The sequence below is a fragment of the Lepisosteus oculatus genome, chromosome 1 (assembly GCF_040954835.1).
Source record: "Lepisosteus oculatus isolate fLepOcu1 chromosome 1, fLepOcu1.hap2, whole genome shotgun sequence".
Lineage (NCBI taxonomy): Eukaryota > Metazoa > Chordata > Actinopteri > Semionotiformes > Lepisosteidae > Lepisosteus > Lepisosteus oculatus.
Genome location: NC_090696.1, coordinates 33,198,399 through 33,203,016, shown reverse-complemented (window position 1 = coordinate 33,203,016; position 4,618 = coordinate 33,198,399).

Here is a 4,618-nt window from a genome sequence, read left to right as displayed (position 1 = left end):
GACATTTTATTCTAATGGACACAGTACATTTCACTGAATGTATTTTAAAACCCTGGAAAAACAATAATAAAATTGGCAGTAATGGACATGCACACTGAAGAAAATCTAATGGTAATAGATGCCTTGCCATTCTGTCACTAGAGACTAATATTATATTTATTTACAGACTTGCCAATGAAATGATATTACATACAGTATATAGAACAGTGTGTGGCAGATGCAGCTAAGGTTCTTGGTTTATTTATATTATGAGCTTCCCAGTGATTGAATTACGGAGGTTAGGGAATGATATAATGGTCAGATCTACATTTCTCTCAGAATTAACTTAAAAGCACAAAGCTGTAGTTGAAGGATAACACATTCTGATCTGCGAGTAGCTATATCAGTCTGCGGCTCACAAACGGCAACCCACTGAAGCCAAGCAGGTATGAGACTGGCCTGTACCTGGATGAGAGACCATCTGGGAAAGCTAAAGTTGCTGCCAGAAGAGGTGTTAGTGGGACCAGTAGAGAGCTCTGTGGGTCTTGATGCACAGGGGGTAGGGGTGTTAGCCCTGGTTTCCTGGCCAAATTTCCCCCTGGTCTTTACCAATTATGGCCTCCTAATAATCCCCATCTATGAATTAGCTTTATCACTCTGTTCTCCTCCCCACTGATAGCTGATGTGTGGGGAGCGCACTGGTGCACTTTGGCTGCCTTTGTATCATCCAGGTGGGAATCCACATTGCTGGTGGTGGAGAGGAGTTCTCATTATCTGTAAAGTGCTTTGAGTGGAGTGTCCAGAAAAGTTCTATATATGTGTAAGGAATTATTATTATAACAATATCAAACATTACATTAAAATATTGATACTGCATGATAAAGCTGCAAAACGTGCAAGTACAAATATAAATGCATATTCAGTTAATTTTTTTTTCATTTTCTCATAATCCCGACTCCTTTCACAGTTTAAACAAATTCATGTCTTATATCATTTTCACTAAAATGTTTATTTTCGGCAGCAATCATAAATGTATTTTGCTTGGTACTGTATATTGTTATGGTAGCTACGGTTTTAATACAAATAACAACACGCAAAATTACACATTATAATTAGTCATTGTAATTAAAAAAACTATACTGTATTATCATCTACATCGCTTCTCATCTTTTTTACTTTCCGAGTACTAGACTTGCCGATAAAAAGCTAGTATTTTTGCTGTACTTTCTGTGCTGTTTCATTAGCGCCATTAAAAGCACACGAAGACCAGTTCATTGTTACAATGTTCTGAGCACCACCTACTCCACTGGTACTTCTTTTTTCTCGGGGTCCAAATGATAATTACACACGTATCCTAGCCCTCCCGTCTGCGTCGTAGTTGTAATATACCAAAAGAGACAGCTCTGTGGGAAAGCATTTCGATTGCACGAAGTCTCGTTTTCTCTCTTTTGCGGGTAACAGAATTGTTGACAAAAATCCAACTACGAAAAAATGGTGATTATGAAATCAGTTGTGTATATTCTAAAAGTAATTGCCAATTAAGATTTGAGACCACATTGATAACTTTACAAGTACTTACAAAGTTTAAAACAACTGCAGAGTATTACACGCATGAAAACAAACGTAAATGGAGATGGGCTATAGAAATGACCCGGGTGTCAATGTGAGCCCAGTCATGCATTCACTCAGATATTGTAGGTTAAAAGATTTTAATGAGTGAGGGTTTTTTACAATTTAAATGAAGCGGGAGGGGTCGAAATACAGTGCTGTTTTTTCTCGTCTAACCCCATTTGCAATACTGAGTCCAGTCTGTTCCTGACGCACCACAGAAAGGACTACAACTACAAAGCAGCCTGCTCATGTTTATTTGTAGTTTAACATGAGTCTTGTCTGATTAGACTGCAAGACACCTTCTCCAAAACTAAGTAAAATATTTTGGACTGGTTAATTTATATCAGTTCATCTCAAAAGTGTAATTCACTGGGTGTTACTCTTGAGAGTAACAATCAAGAAACAAATATTTTGGAATATGCATCCAGGCCAGTTTGACCACATACAGACTGTTCTGACAGAACCAACAGACAATTTCTACCCAATGTAACAAGCACTTTAAATATATGGAAACTTTTAAATTAATCACATGTGCATGATTCCAAACTGAACTCAATATTTTGTTTATCAGATTGTTTTTACCTTCACCTACAAATTAAGCAACACACCAAAGAAAGAAATATGGAAAACTACTTATCCAAGATGGACATGTTCTGTGCCCCCAAAGATTACTTTTTGTATAAGCAGATATTGCATTCAATCAAATCTACATGAACATTACAGGTTTTATCAACTCAGATTTAATTCAGCTAAGATTATTTCAATTTATATACAAAAGGAATGATTGCCACCTTCTCCATTTCCTCTCAAAAATGAAATAATTCTTTATAAGATTACATAGCAATTAATGCTAACATGGATCCCAAACATAAAGACATATAAAGTCTCAATCCAGCCCCTACCCACCCAACTAACTTATAGGAATAAGAAGAGCACATCTAAAGCATGTGCAGCTTTAGATGTGCTCTAAAGCATGTGATCTAGAGCATCCACCTGGATGCTGCACCAATGTGCAGGATCCAGGTGGATGCTGCACATTGGTGGTTGTGGAGGGGAGACCCCATTACCTGTAAAGCGCTTTGAGTGGAGTGTCCAGAAAAGTGCTATATAAGTGTAACCAATTATTATTATTATTATTATTATTATTATTATTATTATTATAAACCAGAAACTGTGCTCTTTGCAACACACACCCTATAACCAGCACTTGGATTTCTGTTTTAATGTATGTGCTACAGGGCAGGAAAACTTCAAAGGGAGAGAAAACCAGGTACAAAAGAGAGATTAGAAAAATACCATATCTGACAAACACCCTTGCCATTATATGCTAATACAGTATGGCAGCCGACAATCAACACAAATTGGACAATACACTATCTGCCCAGACATGCATCAATTACACACATTCAGGGGTGACACATTAGACTGGGTGGGAGTACTGAACATGCTGGAAGTACACCTGCCACACCTGTGGTGTCATGCTGACATCACACCTTTGGAACAGAGAGGCAGAGAGGGAAGACAAAGGACAAAGGACAAAGGAAGCAGGGACAGTGAACTGTGACACCTCCTCATCTCCATGCATTCAGTTCCTCAGGCTGTCCTCCCCCTCACACTTCTGTATGTCTGCCTATCCCTAGGAGAAGAACACTCCTCTGGTCTTTATTCATTTGGAATATCCTATAATACATTTTCACAAATGGAACTGTAGGCACATTTCACCAAACACAAATACAAAAAGGTCGTGCTGGTTTTAAAGCAAGCAAGACCTTTTCTGTCGCAAAATTAGCAAAAGACAACACTGAAGTGGATTTTCTCTAAGAGTGTATTATATAATTATTACAGAAGATGAAAAGGTAATAACCAGAAAGGTTAATTAATACTGTACTTTTTACATGTTTTAGTAAAAGGTTAAGCATTTTTTTAAGCAAATTCAAACGATTTGCCAATACTTGATGACAGGTAGATAGCCCTAATGGACATGTTCCAACCATGCAAACAGATACTCTAATTGTTGTGTACTAAAGACGAACCGATGGGACAGTCTGAGAGAGATGGTCTGAGCAGGAGTCTCTATTTGCTGCAGAAAAGCAGAAAACCATTGGTTTGTTGATTGGTGGCCATGTGATTGCAAGGCGCTACATTAATTATGTCCCTGGACCACACCTGCTGCACTTCCTGTGGGCTCATCCCGACATGACAGCATTCCAGCAGCATATTTCCATGTGCTGACTTTATTGTGATGAATTCGTTGCGAGACTGAGAGTGTGGCAATCATGATGTGGATGTCCTACTCAGCAGACCTGAGCCCCATTGAAAATGTATCGGATGAGCTGGGATGACATCTAGGGTTCAGAGACCAGTGAACAGACACTATAAGAAAAATGGGACACGATCTCTTAAACAGCACACACAACCTGTTTTACAATATTTACGTCTTGTGTTGCTACCAACAATGGCCATGGAAGCTATGAGGCCATTACTTTCACAGTAGACCCCCTCTTGACAAACGTTGTTGAGTACAAATGTTAGCATAATGAAATTTATCCCTATGTCTGATCAATAAAATAACACGTGCTACAACAAAAATTCTATAATTTTCCTGATGACTATTGGAATTTGTTGCAGTTACAAATAATAGGTTTCTTTTGCAGCTCAGCATATATTAGCTTAATGGATATGATGATATTAACTCAATAGTCTGTACATAGATCATTATATTTGCCTGCAATGCTTTAACTGCTTTTAGAGCCAGTTTAGAAGTCACTGATAATTTCTCTTCATGGATGGTTAGTAGTATAGTATTAATATCCAGAAAAAAATATATATAATGTGCAGCACACAGATCATTTGGTTAAACATTTATACATAAGTTATATATAAAATCCTGAAATAAAATTCTGTTTATTAGGAACATAAAAAGTGAAATGTGGTGCACTCAACAGTAAGAGGGAGGCAAGACACTATGTCCGTCTTGTTTAAAACTCCAGAGTCACAACTTTTATCATGAAAACACTTCACAGTCATA